This window comes from Cavia porcellus, unplaced genomic scaffold, assembly GCF_034190915.1.
Source record: "Cavia porcellus strain 051 isolate PalLab524CR breed Dunkin Hartley unplaced genomic scaffold, mCavPor4.1 scaffold_4, whole genome shotgun sequence".
In the NCBI taxonomy this organism is placed as follows: domain Eukaryota; kingdom Metazoa; phylum Chordata; class Mammalia; order Rodentia; family Caviidae; genus Cavia; species Cavia porcellus.
Genome location: NW_026947487.1, coordinates 99,290,912 through 99,308,408, shown reverse-complemented (window position 1 = coordinate 99,308,408; position 17,497 = coordinate 99,290,912). Strand labels below are relative to the sequence as shown.

Here is a 17,497-nt window from a genome sequence, read left to right as displayed (position 1 = left end):
GCCATTGGGCCTGCAAAACCAATGGCCCTCCTCTGCTTGTTCAGAACTCCGCGGTTCCAGACAAGCTGGGCCTCAGGGACCCTGTGCGCCCACCTGCCCCTTGGTAGATCCACAGCTCTTGGATCGCAGCCGGGTTAGGGTACTTACCACAGGCTGCAGTGCCTCAGGAGCCTGTGATCCCTCCCTGCTTGCAGAGATATCCACAGTCCTCCAGACAAAGGAAGGGCCTCCTGCGGGCACTCCGGATCCACCCAGCTCCTCCTCTGCACACAGATGGCTAGGCGCGGCTGGGCACAGGCCGAGGTGCCTCAGGAACCTGGGATCCCTCTCTGCTTGCAGAAATATTCACTCCTCCAGACAAAGGAAGGGGCTTCTGCAGGCACTCCGGATCCACCCAACTCCTCCTCTGCACGCCGATGGCTATGCGCGGCTGGGCACAGGCCGAGGTGCCTCAGGAACCTGGGATCCCTCCTCCTCCAGACAAAGGAAGGGGCTTCTGCAGGCACTCCGGATCCGCGCAGCTCCTCCTCTGCACACCGATGGCTAGGCGCGGCTGGGCACAGGCCGAGGTGCCTCAGGAACCTGGGATCCCTCCTCCTCCAGACAAAGGAAGGGGCTTCTGCAGGCACTCCGGATCCGTGCAGCTCCTCCTCTGCACACCGATGGCTAGGCGCGGCTGGGCACAGGCCGAGGTGCCTCAGGAACCCGGGATCCCTCCTCCTCCAGACAAAGGAAGGTGCTTCTGCAGGCACTCCGGATCCACGCAGCTCCTCCTCTGCACACCGATGGCTAGGCGCGGCTGGGCACAGGCCGAGGTGCCTCAGGAACCTGGGATCCCTCCTCCTCCAGACAAAGGAAGGGGCTTCTGCAGGCGCTCCGGATCCGCGCAGCTCCTCCTCTCTAATGCCTCACTGATAACCAGTCATGGTCTCTGCATACAATGGACTTAGATTCCCACAGTCTAGCATCCCAAGAATCTTTTCTTGGCATTTTCTAGGAGTAATCACTTAAAAAAATTTTTTTAAAGTTTTATTTAAGGAGAAAAAGAAAAAAAAACGTCATAATGAATCTTACTGTCTTCACAGTTATTGCCTATACTTTCAGACTTGGTACTATCAAACAAAGCAGAATAGGGGAAAATCAAAACAAGATGGTGAGGGCAATACAGGGTTTCAAATCAAGTTAATAGGAAATCAAAGTGGGTTACTATAATGTGTCCTGCTATTTTTTATTTTTTATTTTTTCCCTTAATTAAAAAGATAAAAATAATAAAAAAGGAGATTGAGATAAAAGATGACATAACAACAAAACAGCACAGGTCAAAGCATTTAAGCAAAATAGTGTTTCACCACAAGATATCCCTACATAAAAGTAGTTACCATAGTGTCTCTTTCCTTGAAATCTTTGAGTATAACTTCATATACTATAGCACCAAACATATTAAGACAATGTAAAACCATTCAAGAGAATGACAGTATTATAGGGTATTTAGAACCAACTATCAGAAAATGAACAATGGTTTCTGTATAATCTCCTTGTCTATAAAAGTTTTTGTTTATATTATCACATATAATAAAATCCAACAAGATACAACCTGTTAAGACCAGTGGAGAAAGAAGAATAAAAGCTTGATGGGACTTCAAAACAAGATGATACTAAATCAGCACTAGCTATTATAATGTCCTGTTTTCTCCAAAATACCTGTTCCTACCATCCAATCTTCTCTGCGTCATTTCTGTTGAGATCTTTTTCTGTCATTTGTTGTCAGTTTGTCTTCTTCATTTTGCTTTCTGCTCCATTCATTGTGGCCTCTCTGCCACTGTTCCTGGAATCCTGATATTTTCCTTTTTTAGACTATCCTGCAGTATTCTCTGTAGAGTTGAATTAGTGGTTGCAAATTCCCCTAGTTCCTCTTTATCCTGGAAGCACCTTGTTTTTCCATCAATTTCTAGGGACAGTTGTGCAGGATATATCAATCTTGGCTGGAGGTTATTATCTTTCAAAGCTTGAATTATTTCCCCCCATGCTCTTCGTGATTTGATGGTTTGTGGTGAGAAGTCTGCTGTAATTCTGATGGGTGTTCCCTTGTAAGTGATCTTTTTCTTGTCTCTGACGGCTTTTAATATTCTGTTCTTATATTGGATTTCTGGAATTTTGATTATTATATGCCTGGGTGACTGACTCTGTTTTGTTATGTCACATTTGGTTTTATTGTCTTCAAAAAAGTAATAAGAACTGTGGGAGTAATAAAACCCAAAATGTGTAATTGTAATTGTACAAAAGAGAGAAAAAGAAAGTGCTCTAAAGGATATAACTGCATGTATATTTAAGTGTATAAGATAGATAACCATGTTACTGAGTTTTGTTGGATCATTGAACAGAACTGTTTGCAGTCTCACTGTTTGAATGTCTACTTTATATGCCTTAATTTTGTAACTTGAACAACTATTTCTAAGATGACAATATGTAATCTATTAACTAGTTATTTCCTACTGTTTATTTTTTTTTGAAATTATGTATAACTTGTACCCTTTTTCTGTTTTTTTTTTCTTTTTCTCCTTAAATAAAATTTAAAAAAAAGATTGCTTGGCAGTCACAAAACATTTTACCTTTGATCAGAAAGTCAACCCATGTTTTTGCCCCAGGTGATTGCATGAATTTTGCTTTGGGATGTGGTGCCCAGGGGCTTCTGTACCATTTGAGAACAGTTATCCTGCCTGGGGCACCTTTGGAGAGTGCCAGGACACTTTTATGGCTAGGAAAGTATCGTATTCAAAGCCAAATGACAACAGAAAGCTATTGCTGTTGTTACTATACATTATGACCAGAAATAGTTACAGCCACAGCCACATGCACAGGAGGAAAATGTCTCAGATCTCAGCTCCTGCCAGGAGGCTTCTGACTGGCCTGTCCAGTGCTTCCCAGAACCCCTCATTCTGCATGCCCTATTCAGTGTTGGGTGTCCTCTGGCAGGCTTGAGCCTCTCTGTACTGCAGACAGGGCAGGCACCCAGTGGCTGCACCTTTCCCACACTATCATCTGCTCTCTCCACCAGCTTCTCCCTCCTGGCTTTTGTTTTCCACCTCATTCCCTCTGTTCCTCAGTCTCAGTTTCTGCCTTTTGCGCACTTTGGAGGATGCAAGCCAGGTCTTTGTTGTCCAGTATAGGATTCTCATCTTGTTCTGGGACTAGAAGAATTAACAACCTGCAAGCCACAGAGCTTGGTGGGGCACACAGTCCATCCAGTTGCATGGTCAGGCCACTCGTGTTTCAGGGACGCTGTGGGTTGCAAGGTTTCACCTTGGGTAACCTCAGGCATGGCCCAGGTTAGAGTTTGGCTCAGCACAGAGTGGGTGGGGAATTAGAAGGGGCAGGCAAAGTGGGTCTTGTATAAGAGTGGCTCTGATTGTTCAGAGATCACTGGGAGCCAGTGGCCAGAGGGCAGAGCACAGCCACCTGTGCTCCAGAGGAGGTGCCAGATCAGGGCCCCCAGAGATGGGGGGAGGTAAGTCTCTTTCGATGGAGCCAAAGAAAACAGTTTGAGGAAAGACAAGGAGGTGAGACTCTGCCCTTCATCCTGAAGGCTCCTTTTTGTCTCCCAAACTCATAACTGATTGGATTTTCTTCAAGGTCCCTCATCCTCTTACAGTCCTATTCTTCAAGTCTCTACCAAACCCCTTCACATTTGCTCAAATTTGCCAAGCTATGGGGATAAACAGATGAATTTAATTATATGCAAATAATTCCACAATAAAGCTTTTAAAATAAAGAGCCTCTGAAAGCTTAGAAAAGGTCACAGAAATCCACTTTGGGGAATGTTCTGTACATCTGCAGAATTGAAAACCATACAGAGGGATGTCTGCAACAGGAGCTCAGTAATGCTTCCAGATGGGGTGGAAGTATTACGCATCACTCTGTGTGCACCAAGCAATATCTCTTTCATTTCTGGAGGTCAACTCAGCCCAGATTTCACATTACTCTTATCTGCTATTTGGTCAAGGTTGGCAATGTGGAAATCTTCATCTTTGACCTGAAATGTCCAGAAGCTCTGTGGTTCAGAGTGGTGGATCAAAGAAGGGGGACATTACCGCTGGGAAAACTAGTGAGCAGAAGGACAATCTGGTAGAAGCAGGAGTGTAGGGGAAGGCCACTATCTAAGGCTGAGGGATTACAGCCCTTAAACACAGAGAAAATGCTTCAGGGGATAACAAGGCAGATTGAGCACAATTTGCCACTTTTGTACCATAAAAAACAATTAGAGTTAAAAAATATGCTTTTCTTTGTTTTGAAATTGAAACAGAATGAGTTGACTTTAGTGAAACAGCTTTCAAGGGGAAGAAAACTGAATGCACATGCACCAAATAAACAAACTTTCAAAGTCTGAGCCAGCTCTACCATTTCCTCAGACAAAGCCAAGAACAGAGTCAAGCATGGGAAGAAAATATAATCAAATTTGGGGAGACAATGGCTGGCAGGCTTCCAGTAAAGTACACTGCTCAAAATTGCTGCAATTACGGAATAATGTAGCGTACAGTTTTGCTGTTGTTGTTTTGTTTTATTGCAGGAAGCTGAAGAAACACAGTTTATGGATGACTATGAGATGCGAAGGAAAGTGAGTATCATGGACATTTAATGTGTGGGAGGTGATTTCAAGGGGAATTTTGAAAGACAGGAGGACATCTCCAGGAAAGGCCCTTGGTGGAGGGGATGACCCACAGCAGGTTTGGTAATGAATGTCATGAGGGAACTCTTCATAATTTTTAGATGGACAAAAAGTGGCTGTGTGAATGTGAAATCAACCCAGGCTACTTAGTGGGTATGTGGCACCACGAACAGATCGACCTTCATGCAAGTCCACCATCTCTCAATATGCAGGATGCTACAGCTATTTGTGCTTCTCCTCAGCCTCCTTTAACTCCTGGATCTTCCGGGGCAGGGTCTCTGTTCGGAATTTCAGCCTGGAGACTTTCAGGGTACAGTCCACAGTAGGCTCAGTGTCTAGCTGCAGGTACAGCTCCTTGTGGTCCAGTGCAGGCCAGTTGAGCAAGCCCTCACCTTTGGGTTTCTGTGGACACCCCACCCCTACCCCCAGTGAGGCTAGGGAGAGATTAGTCTGAGCCCTGTAGAACCCAGACCTCAGCCCTCTAATTTGGGCAGGCCTGGAAGCTGCCCTGGGAAGGAAGGAGGAAACTGACTGATACAGAAAAGCAAGGCCCTACTCCTAGTGTCCACTCCACTGGGAGAAGATAATGTCCTGTTTTTTCCCTCCCTCTTAGAGGCAGGCTGTGACAGTACCACAAACCTATGGCCCACACTCCAGGTCACTGGGAAAGATAACTGGCACCCATGTGGCCTGTCTCTGTCCATTTCCATGTAGGACTCAGAGTTTAAAGACTGTTATTATTTGATTAAAGAATGTTAATGAGGTTAGTACAAGCAAGAGGGTTTTTGTACTGATGAGTTCACACACCTCGGGGGGCATTCTCTCACCCATTTTGAGCAAAGTTGGCCCAATAGTTCATCATTCTCCTGCTCAGCAGCTCTTCCTTCTCAGTGAGGTCAACTGCAGAAAGGAAGAGGGCAGGACCTGGGTCTGATTGACTCCCATCTTGCTGCCCATTCATGTACCACATTCATCACCCAGATGCAGCCTGACCCTCGACCCCAGATCTGGTTTCCTTCTCCCTCACCTGACTGAGAAGCCTGGCTCTCCCCTTGCCCAGCCTGCCCATTGTTCATCCATCCTTTTCTTTGTCACTGGGATGCCATTAAAGAAATAATGGTGCCTTTGAGACCCCACCACCACCGCCTCTGTAGCCATGCTGGACACCATGGACAGAATGGGAACAGGTGAAAGTGGCACAGACTAGAGTGGGATGGGACTCAAACTGCAATCTTGGTACAGCTTTTTAAACCAGAAGATGGTAGACACCTGATCCTATTTTCTTTATGGCTTCAGTTCCCTTATATGGACAGTAAAGGGAATCACTCCTTCTGTGCCCTGTTGGATCCTTTGCAGCTCCTGGAGAACAAGGGAGACTACTGTTGCCTTTCTAGAAGGAGAACCCAAAGACAGAGAAAACTTCATCGCCATGGCAGCCTTGACATGGGATGGTCTGATATCTTTGAAGAAGTTTGGTGGATGCTGGAACTCATAGAAGTAGACAAGGCCATGGGAACCTGGAAATGTGGAAAGGTCATCGTGTGTTTGTCCCTTACCTGAAGATCTCCGGTTTTACCTTCAGTGACAAGATTCTTAACCCAAAGTTGGCTGAAAGCTGGACACCAACCACAAGGATTTTTTATTAGTACGTATTAGTTATATAGATTAGCAATGTTATGGTTTGTGTCTGGATGATCCCCCTCAAAGCTTCATGCAGTCATGTGGGCAGGCTTCTAGAGTTTGTAACTGATTCATGGTCTATTGCTGGGATTATTGGTGTGAGCACTACATCCACCCTAAAATGGGTGTGGCCTGTGTACTCTATAAGGAACAGAAAGAGTCTTCTCACCTGCTCTTCCCTTTTTGCTCTTGTTGCTTTTGCTGTTTTCTGCTGCCTTCTGCCATGCAGTGCCATGCCTTGAACCCAGCAGGTTATGGACTGAAAACTTCACAAACTGTAAATAAATCTTTTCTACTTTAATTTTGGGTGTCAGGTTTTTTTGTCTCAGCAATGAGAGAAAGTGGGGTTTCATTTTGACGTATTTGTTCATACTTGGGTAGCTTCTCCCTCATTATACCCTTTCTCCTTTATTCCTCTCCCCCAATTCCCTTCCTCTTGTCTAATAATGTCCCTTAATGTCCCTTCTACTATCATGTCATCTAGGTCTCCTTATATTTTCCCCAAGATTCTTCATATAAGAGGACACACGTGCTATTTGACTTTTGAGTTTTATTTCACTCGACATTATGATCTATATACATTTTTTTTGCAAATGACATGATTTTCTTCTTTTTCATGGCTTGATAACTGTTGCATATATAGAGCATGTTGTAGTCAGGGATTGTGTGGAAAACAACTAGAATCTTTTTTAACTGAAGATTTAGCCATGATGATTTACTGAGATGAGGGACATCAAATTCCTGATGCCACAGGGCCAAAAAAGAGATGGGACCAGGTCTGGACTCCACAGACCTCACCTGGAACTCCCACCATGAGCTTCCCCCTAGGAAGTCAGACCTCAATTACAGATGTACTCACGCTGATAATGTGCCACTTGGAGTGTAGGGATTATGAATATATAGTCCCCCACCATCTTCTGGAACTGGATTTTGAGGGTTGAGGAGTTTTCACTATCTCCGATGTACTCTTCCATCAACAGGTCACCAAACTCAGCAGACAACATCTAGCCCAGGTGGAGGTGGAAAGTCAGGTAAAGCATGCTTCAGGATCAGAGAGAGGAGGAATCTTAGCATGGGAATATGAGGGGCCTGCCACAGATTGGGAATGTAAGAAATAGTCAAGTTATGGGGTGACTCCACTCACAACCACATATACAGTTGAGCTTTTATTCAGGGGGTGGAAATCTTGAGATTTCATGTCCATTGGGGTGGGAATTTAGGAGCCTCACCATCTGTGTTGCTGTGCTCTTCAAATAGGCCACTTTCTCTGTCCACCTCCTTCTTGGTGTCAGGGAAGCCTATGAACTGGGTGGTAGTGGGATAGTAGGAAAGTGAAGGTAGGATATGCCTAGCTACAAATCCCTGAGATCCCCACATATGAAATGCATTCCCTAGAATGCCTCTGTGGTGGCTTTGAACTGGGTCTCACCATGGGGATGGTCCAGCCATATTCATCATGGTTGACACCAATTATGCTGGGGACAGGTTGAAAATCAGCAGAGGCGGACAGCTCCTGGGGGTGCCTGGGCAGGAAAACTCCATCCACTATGCCAGTGATGGTACTGAAGGCCTGAGGGGGCATTGAAGGTCATGGATCAAGGTCAAGATTCAGACAGTTTCTGGTGCCCAGTGAATTACTTCCAACTCCTTTCTAACTCATTACAGGATGATTGCCCCCAACCCAAGGGATACTACATTTGGCTTAGCAAATCTTGTTTCTCCTTTATACTCAAGGTTGTGAGGACACAAAACTATGGAAGTGAGATAATTAGTCCATTGGGGAGCTGTCTCTCCATAAAGCTGTCACTCCTTTTTTCTTCATACCTGCAATCATTCAACCCTACCTTTGTAACAGCCAGCATTTCGTCTTCACTTTTGCCACACAGACAGCTCACCAGGACCCCAGAATCTACATTTACACAGGCAGACAGGCTGGTCACCATCTGTAAATTGTTCAGATAGAGAATGGTTCATCTTTTCAGGCAAGACCTGTGGTGTACCCAAAGCTCCAGTTGGATGAAGGTGATCCTCAAATTTGGAGACTGCTGTTGGGGTGAAATTTTTCTGATTTACCTACCAGAGGTCTTGGCTATAGGGCCTATGCCACTTGCTTAGATGGTCTGTCCACAATGGGTGCTTTGCTGCTTATAGAACATGTTCAATCCATAAGAGGCAGAGATATGTGGACACTTGACCTTGAGGACCTCAGCAAGTTTTAGGAAGGCAGCAATTTCCAGGGTACCTGGACTGTCTTTGTTGTCCCCACTGATCAGAGTACTAGAGGCTCTGAAAAGGAAGAGAAAGAGAAGTGGGCTGGGCTGGGGTGTTTGAGGGCACTCACTGAGGAGATGGCTTCAGAGGAGCTGGAGATGGAGATGGGTGCCACAGCCACCCCACTCTCCATGATGGAACCATGGAAGAGTCCTTGGGACATGGGGGACACGACAGTAAGACATGCTTATGCCACCCGCTGACTCGCCAAAAATGGTGACATGGTCAGGGTTGCCTCCAAAGTGGAAGATATTCTGCTGTACCCAAGGTAGAGCAGCCACTTGGTCTAGATAACCCCAGTTGCCAGTGGTGTGCTGGTCTCCAGTGCTGAGAAGAGGGAAAAACAGGGATCAAAGGCCTGTTCTGGCTCTGCTCAGCCTTATTTCCTATCCCAGGCCCAGGTTTACCTAAAGAAACCCAGGACACCTAAGCGGCACTGGATAGTGACAACCACCACATTCTCAGAAGCTGCCAGTATGGCTCCATCATATATGGAAGCCATGCCTACAACCAGCCCACTACCATGGATCCATGCCATCATCTGGGGAAATTAAGACAAGTGCCATGTGGCTCTCACTCAGCCCAAACACTGCTTGTGCTGTTCCTATAGATTATTTACTGCTTTGATTCTTTGCAGCTACCACATAAAAAATTCCAATGGACTGCATTACCTGGGCCACAAATTAGGGACCCGAGTTCAATCAGGAGAATCAGGACTTTCATATTTTAAGGTCCAACCCATGAATCCAAGACTGGCTCCATTACCCACCAGGTCCATTTGAAATGAAAAGAAAGTAAGTTTTTCTCTAATTGTCTTACCTGAATATTAATAAATTTATCACATAAACCATGGTTGGGATCTTGAGTGATCTTAAAGTGCAGACCTTGGGCACCCCAGGGGGATTTCCTGGACAGAAGCCTCTGTTCTCTGAGAGCAGCTGCATCCCTGTGATCCCTCTGCCTAAGGGTCAGTTGCCTGCTCTGGGCAAGAAGTCCTCCTTGGACACCAGGAGAAGCTTCTCATCAGGGTCCACACAGTAGCAAAACCCAGACTTATCACGTCCTTTCTAATTTTCTTCTTTCCTTTCTGTCTATTGTTTTTTTTGTTTGTTTGTTTGTGGGGCTTGAGATTGAATCCACAACCTTTTACTTGATAGGCAAGCACTCTACTATTGAGCCATATTCCAGCTGCCTTCTAATCTTGGAGAAGAATCAGCCCCTCCCCAGATGAACAGGATCTGATACTCACAAGCAAGTTAGAACCTTCATGGGCATGCACAGGAGTATAGATGTTAAGGTACAGACAGTCCTCAGATATGGGGACGGTAGGTAGGGTCAAATTCACCTGCTTCACGCTCTCTACATTCATTTTATCAGCATTTTGCATATACCTGGTGACAATGGCAGATGGTTATGCCAGGGGTGTGGAGTAGTTAAAGCCAGACATACCAAATTTGCACCCAGCCAGCCACACCTCTGTTGCCCCTGATGTGTTGTTTACACATGATCTTTCCTTCTAATCCCTGACCAACAAGGCACCACTCCAGGTGCTGAGGAAGCTGAGATGAAGCCCAGCCATATGGTAAAGTCTAAGGTTCCCAAGAGTCTAGGATTTCTACTCCTCCTGAGGCTGGGAAATTGTCACTTTTGCACCTCTCTGTATGACCCATAACTTGCACGCACTAACATTGATTTGTCTAGTACCGTTCTTGTACTTGTCTAGTCTGGGAAAAGGAGATGAGCCCCCAAACCCACACATACTCAGCGAGGTAAATTTCCCATAGAGGAGTAGTAGAATGTTTTTCACCCCAAGACTAGATTGTCAGGGAAACTCATTCATCCCAGATAGTCTCCCATTATAAGACCATATATTTGTTCCTTGGCAAAGACACCTGGCCCCGTCAGATTTCACAGTGATTATGTAGCATGGGGCTCCTTAGAAGCAACACTATTCACCTTCTCCAAATATATAGATCAGCTGCTGCTTCCAGGGGCTCATACAAGACTCACAGAGCCAGAAGAACCTCATCCAGAAATATCTTCCCATGCAACAGAATACACACGACTCATAAAGCTAGAGACACCTGGGATCTCTGCCCCTATCTTCAGCATCCAGAGCTAATGAATTCAGGCTCTCAAGCTCTGAGCCAAGGGCCTGCCAAAATTTTTTCATTATCTGGAGCTTTAGTATGCTCACTGTGGGAGTAGCCAACTCTGATGTGTGTCTCTCTGTCCACAGCCAAGGACTCTGCCAACCCCATCTGGACCACACACACAGGGAATGTTCATGATAGCATCATCCATGTGAAAGTCACCAACATGAGTGTCACCACCTTCTGGGGATTCGCTTTGCCAAACCACCATAGGAACCCTGCGATTTTTTCACCCCTTGAGGCCCCAGAGCCTTGGGGGGGGGGTGTGTGTGAGAGATGGGATCCTCTACCTTGTCATGTACGCTCCCTGGGGAACTGAGAAAATTCAGACACTGCTGTGGGTTTGGATTCTCTGAGCTTCAGGCCAGGCTCCGGTACTTCTTTCATCCAAACCCCACAAGCCTGTTTTCCTCTGACTGGAGAATTCCCACAGTGAGCACACTGAAGCTCCAGATAATGAACGAATTTTGGCAGACCCTTGGCCTTCCTGCTAGCATCTCTACTCACTGGGACCTCCCTCCTGCTGTCTGAGGTTCCTTATCTGTGCAGTGTAGCAGATCTGGGCAAGATTCTATAAGAAAAAGTTTAACAGCCCACAACATCCTGGAGAGCTTATGGTCTCCTCAGCCAAGTCCACATGGAGCAGCACGCCTGATGACACTGTACAGGTCAGGCCAGGGCAGCATCCACTCAGGGTCTCAACAGGGCAACCTAGCAACCAAGTCCAAATGTGCACTCGTCTTCTGGCTAATGTGCTCCCTACACAAGATGCCTTGCCACCTGGTGTCTGTGTCGTAGGCACAGCATGTAATATCCTGTCACTGAGATGGTCCATGTGGAGGAGACAGGTATAGGTGGACAGAGAGGAGGGGTAGAGCTCTGCCCTCTGATGGCTCCTCAATGATCCTGAACATAAATCCAAGCCAAAAACTGGTTAAACAGGAGCCACCAATGATGGTGTCCTTGGAGATCTTGGTCAATAGCTGGTAAGGAAGGAAGCCTGGCCTTGTGGGCCACAAAAGTGAGGTGAGTGGGGTAGACTGGATTGCATAAAGATATGGAACTTTTGAGGCCCCACACCGGAAGCTCTGGGGCAGGAGATCATGGACTGTAGACACACACTGCATCCATTGCCCTTCTAGCATCAGTTCCTATGAGGCCTTGAGAGAGCCTGATGGGCAGAGAACACCTTCACTGTGCCTTGTTAGTAAGCCATGCCTTTGCCCCTCCTGGGATACATGGAGTAAAAGGACTCAGTGGCCTCTCAATATAACTTTGGGATGTGGTACCCAGGAGCTTCTGTGGCCCCAAGAACCATTAACCTTGCGTGAGATATTTTAGAAGAGTGACAGATGGCTTCTCTGGCAAAGGTTTTGTCACCCTTCAAGATAAATGGCAGCATCAAGTTCTTACTGCTGTTGTTACACATGAGGATTAGAGGCAGCTATCCATAGCCACACACAGCAGGGACATGTCCGGAATCCTGCTGTCCATCTAGTGCTGCTCAGAGCCCTCATACTGCACGTCTTCCTCAGTGTTGGGTCCCCAGCGAACCTGACCCTCTTCTTGTTTCAGAGCCAAACTTGAACTCTTGGTTAGTGGCACTGAGTGGGTTCAGATTTCTTACACTATCATTTGTCCACCAGATACTCCCTCAAAGAAGGTCTGTTGGTCCCTGTGACTCTCGTTCTCCACCCTTCCACAACCCGAGTTTCTGTATCATTTTTCCAGAAGTCAGGCTGGACTGGCACAGCATGTTCCTGATACCCAGTGGCACTGTCCTCCTACCTGGTCCTGCCCAGTTGGTGCCCTGCCTATTCCCTACTGGGTCCAAACTCCAGTCTGAATGAGGCCCTAACTTTTGGCTTCTGATTCTGAGCCTGATATTCTGCCTCCGCATGATTTGGCAGAAAAAACCTTAGATCCTGTGGTTCCCTTAAAGGAATCTCACCATGGCAACAGATGAAGAGCAGCAGAAGCCCACAGATCACTGTGTTGAGTTGAACAAGAAGTCGATCTGGCTGCATTGCGGAGGTCACAGGTCTTTTTCTGAGCCTCTGCAGAACAACTGAGTTTCAGTGACTGAAAGCTTAGGACTCAGAATGGAGTTTGGGCCTAGTATGGAGTAGGAAGGGCACCAACAGGGCAGGGTCAGGTGAGTATGGCAGGACAGTGTCACTGGTCAGCAGGAGCATGCTGTGCTAGCCCAGCCTCACTTCTGGAGGAATGATACAGACCCAACCTCAGGCACTCTCTGGTTCCTCTGACAGCCAGCCTTGACCTCTTCTTAGAGCACCAACAATCTCTGAGTGCCACCACTCTGTGTGTTAAATATTAATCACCTCTGTGCATTTTGAGGTAGGGACCATATCTGGGGACACTTGGAGTAGCTGGAAACTGAGTTTTTTATTTTAACCCAGTCAGAAATCCCTGTGGTTTATTCATTGTCTCCATCCAATTCCTTCTGGTCCAAGACTTGGTCTCAGACCCTGCTTGGGCAGATGCTCTCTGCACCCTTCCTTAGGGTAGTTCAAGAGCTGGGCTATGGGAGCTGAGAGATTTCCAGGTCTACCCAGATCAGAGCTGTGTTACAAACTCTCTGATAACAAGACAAAGCAGTGCTTCTTCCTAATGGGCGCTGCTGTCTAACGTGGTTAGGGTGCAGGTTCCCACTTACTCTGCCACTATGGTATCATTTTTTACTGAGCCCCTTACACTGATGATGGTTAAGGCAACAGTAAAGTGTAAGTGAGGAAGAATCTCAGGAGCAGTTCTGTGTGTGCAGCAAGGGGTGTTTTGAATATTTACATATATAGCAATTCTGAAAAAGATAGCCAGACCGTGAGACAAACTGAGAAAGATTCATAACAGAGGCAGAAAATCCAGGAAAGCATCAACAATGAGATATCACTGGATAGTGATATTTATCCAGTGATGGAGTCAATTTTTAAAAATTTAAAACAAAAAAAATGATGGAGTCAATTTTTAAAAATTTTATCAAAGAGAAACTTGGGGAGATAGCGCTTTATGTCTATTGGTGCCGTGTCTGATATTGCATGTTTCTGAGGACTGGGGGCCGAGGACCCTTTCTTGTTGCTCCCTCTTCCCATATTTTTTGTTCCTTTTATACAAGTGTATATAGGAGGCCCAGTTTCTTTCTTTGTCGGTTACAGTTTGTTTGAATTGTGCCGGCTAGGTGTTCCTGCCCAGCAGTGTACTAGGGAGACACAGACCTGGGCAGCCTATGCTGGGCCCACCCCTCCAGGTCAACCTTTCAGTCACTGAAACTCAGTTGTTCTGCAGAGGCTCAGAAAAAGACCTGGTTCTAGGGTGCACCTCCAGGCACTGGGACCTGGTTTGGGCTAGCCTACTGGGTCTTAGTCAGCGGTGTCACGCAGGCCAGGCACTCCCCACCAATCCCGCTTGAGAAGGAAATATGTGACTGAAGTCACTGCAGCATCCTGTCCCAGCCAGTCTGCTCGGTCCCAGTATGTCCTTTGCTGAAGCCTCCTACTCTATGGAAGGGTCCTGTTCTTCTCACTCACTGCAGGCCAATGCAGGGCTCCTGGCCAGTCCCGCTCTCAACTCCATTCACTGCTTTCCACTCTCAGAGCTTTCGTGTCTCTCCTTGCCAGCCGATTGGGATGCAGCAGCGGCTGCAGGAAATTCAAATCGCAGCCTCCAGTGGCGCGGGTTCCAGCTTCCGCACTGAGACCTTATCTGTTCCTGTTGTATCACCGGAATTGCATTTCCAGTTGATTTCTCTTAGTTTAGTTTGTTCCTGGGTCAGCAAAGTATATCTCCCCTTGCTTAGGATTTCTCACCCGGCACCATTTCTGGATTTTAAGTGCGGTTTCTCAGAGAACCTCTGAAGCTGCTGCTATCTATCTGCCATGTTCTCCTGGAAGTCCATGAAATTAATTCTTTTTTTTTTTTTTTTTTTTTGTCTTTTTCTATTTTATCAGTACGGGGCATCGAACTCACGACCGCCTGCTTGCAAGGCAGGTGCTTATGCTGCTGAGCTAAATCCCCATCCCCAAGATTAATTCTTAACTATTTCATTTTTTTGATGCTAGTGTGAAGGGTGTAGCCTCTCTTATTTTTCTCTCTGTGATTTTGTTATTAGTGTATAGAAATGTTATTGATTTTTGAGTATTGATTTTGTATCCAGCCACATTGCTGAATTTATTTATTAAATCTAGGAATCTTTCAATGGAGTTTTGGGGGTCTTTTATATAGAGTATCATGTCATCTGCAAATAATGATCATTTAACTTCTTCTTTTCCTATCTTTATCCCTTTTATTTCTCTCTCTTGTCTAATTGCTCTGGCTAGTATTTCCAGTACTATGTTGAATAGGAGCAGTGATAAAGGACATCCTTGTCTTGTGCCTGATTTTAAGGTAAAGGCCTTCAGTTTTTGACCATTTAATATGATGCTGGCTATTGGTTTGTCATAGATGGCCTTTATCATATTGAGGTAAAGACCATCTATTTCAATTTTCTGTAAGGTTCGTATCATGAATGAGTGTTGGACCTTATCAAAAGCTTTTCCTGCATCTATAGAAATGATCATGTGATTCTTACTTTTGGCTTTATTGATATGGTGTATTACATTTATTGATGTATGTATGTTGAAAAATTCCTGCATGTCTGGGATGAATCCCACTGGGTCATGGTTTATAATCTTCTTTATGATTTGCTGCATCCTGTTTGCCAATATTTTATTGAGGATTTTTGGATCTGTGTTCATTAGGGAGATTGGCCTGTAGTTCTCTTTTAGTTGGGTCTCTCTCAGGTTTTGGTACTAGAGGAATATTTGCTTCCAGGAATGACTTAGGAAGAATTGTTTCACTTTCGATTTCATTGAAGTGTTTGAAGAGTGTTGGCATTAAGTATTCTTTGTATTTCTTGTAGAATTCCACAGTGAGCACGTCTGGGCCTGGGCTCTTCTTTGTAGGTAAGGACTTAATTACCTTTTGAATTTCATTAATAGAAATTGGGTTATTCAGCAGTTTTACAACTTCTTGACCCAGCTTTGGTACTTCATATGTTTCTATGAATCTGTCCATTTTCTCTGTGTTATTGAACCTATGAGAGTAGAGGTTTTTGAACTAGGTATTGATGATCTTCAGTATTTTCACAGTGTCTGTAGGGATTTCACCTTTTTAATTCCTTATTGCATGAATTTGAGCTTTTTCTTTCCTTTTTTAGTAAGGTTTTCTAGGGCCTTATTAATTTTATTTATTCTTTCAAAGAATTAATTTTATTTATTCTTTGATTCATTGATTCTTTGGATTGTTTTCTTAGTCGCTATTGCATTAATTTCTGCTCTTTTTTTTATAATTTCCTCCCTTCTTTTGGCTTTTGGCTTGACTTGCTCTTCTTTTTCTAGATGTTTGAGGTGTAGCATTAGGTTGTTCATTTGTATTTATTCTGATTCCCTGATGTGGGAACTCTGCAATAAATTTTCCTCTGAGGACTGTTTTCATTGCATCCCACTGATTCTGATAAGTTGTATTTGTATTTTTGCTTGTTTGTAGGTATTGTTTAATTTCTTCTTTAATTTCCCCTGTGACTCACTGATTGCTCAAGAGAGTGTTATTCAATTTCCATGTGTTTGAGTGGTTTTTGCAGTTTCTTTTATCATTAATTTCTAGTTTCATGGTGCTATGATCTGATAGCATGCATGTGATACTTTCATTTTTTTTTGCATTTGCTTAAATATGTTCTGTGAGCTAGTATATGGTCTATTTTAGAGAATGTCCCATGTACTGCTGAGAATGTATAGTCTGATATTGTTGGATGGAACACTCTATATATGTCTATCAAGTCCATTTGTTCACAGGTATGATTTAGTTCTGTTATTTCTTTGCTGATTTTCTGTCTGGTTGATCTGTCTCTTGGAGTCAATGGTGTGTTAAGGTCTCCTGTTATAATTATGTTATTTCTTATTTGATTTTTCAACTTGTTAATACTTGCTTTGCATAATTGGGAGCTCTGAAATTTGGTGTATATATATTTAAGATTGTTATCTCTTCCTCTTGAAGTTTTCCCCTAACCAGTAGGTAGTGACCTTGTTTATCTCTTAGGATCATTCTTGGTTTGAAGTTCACATTGCCTGCAAACAAAATAGCTACTCTGACTTTTTTTTTGATTCCTGTTGCATGAAGTATTGTTTTCCATCCTTTGATTTTCAGTCTGTGAGTTTCCTTTTGGGTTAAATGGGTTTCTTATAGATAGCATATAGTTGGATGTTGTTTCTTGGCTCATTCTGCCAGTTGTTTCTTTTAATTGGTGAATTAAGCCCATTTACATTAATGGTTATAACTGGTATATATTGGTTTATTGTTGACATGTTATCTTTGTATTGTTGTATCTTTATCTTTCCATTCTGTTTAATTGTCTCCTCTGCTTAGTGGCTTTTTCCTATATGTATCTAGACTGTCTTTCAGAATTCTTTGCAGGGTTGGTTTGGTGATCATGAAGTTCTTCAGCTGTCTTTGTCATGGAAGTATCTTATTTCTCCATCCATTTTAAAGGACAGTTTTTCAGGGTACATCAGTCTAGGCTGGAAATCATTTTCCTTTAGGATCTGAAATACTTCACTCAGTGCTCTTCTTGACTTCATTGTTTGTGTTGAGAAGTCTGCTGTGATTCTGATAGGTTTTCCTTTATAGATGATCTTTTGTCTCTGACAGCTTTTAATTTCTATTCTTATGTTGGATTTCT

General features: G+C 44.5%; 1 pseudogene; it reads right to left on the bottom strand.

Annotated features, from left to right (window-relative positions):
• Nucleotides 1-4,885: 4,885 nt before the first annotated feature.
• The window catches only part of LOC100723099 (pyrethroid hydrolase Ces2e-like), a 32,302-nt pseudogene continuing 19,690 nt past the window's right edge, over nucleotides 4,886-17,497 (bottom strand).